This window comes from Etheostoma spectabile, chromosome 8 (assembly GCF_008692095.1).
Source record: "Etheostoma spectabile isolate EspeVRDwgs_2016 chromosome 8, UIUC_Espe_1.0, whole genome shotgun sequence".
Taxonomy (NCBI): Eukaryota; Metazoa; Chordata; class Actinopteri; order Perciformes; family Percidae; genus Etheostoma; species Etheostoma spectabile.
Genome location: NC_045740.1, coordinates 17,439,690 through 17,439,918, shown reverse-complemented (window position 1 = coordinate 17,439,918; position 229 = coordinate 17,439,690). Strand labels below are relative to the sequence as shown.

The 229-nt window shown below is 29.7% G+C and overlaps 1 protein-coding gene across 1 annotated transcript in view; it reads left to right on the top strand.

Annotated features, from left to right (window-relative positions):
* LOC116693806 (cytosolic 5'-nucleotidase 1A) overlaps positions 1-229 on the top strand; it is a 6,863-nt gene that overhangs the window by 4,326 nt on the left and 2,308 nt on the right.

Sequence of the window (229 nt, the reverse complement as noted above, 5' to 3'; positions counted from 1 at the left end):
TACATATGTTTTTAGTTAAAAAGGCCGACATTATGAATTATTTGGACTAATAGTTAAGATCAGAGGATGTTGAGCAGATCACAGATGGGTAGATGTCAAAGTTGAATCCATAGAAGTTTTGAAACCATTAAAAACAAAAACAAAAATTCAAATCTTATTGCATTTGAACACCCAAAAAATTCAATGAAAGTAGTCATTTATTTTACCTGAAGAACGTTGTATGGAATCA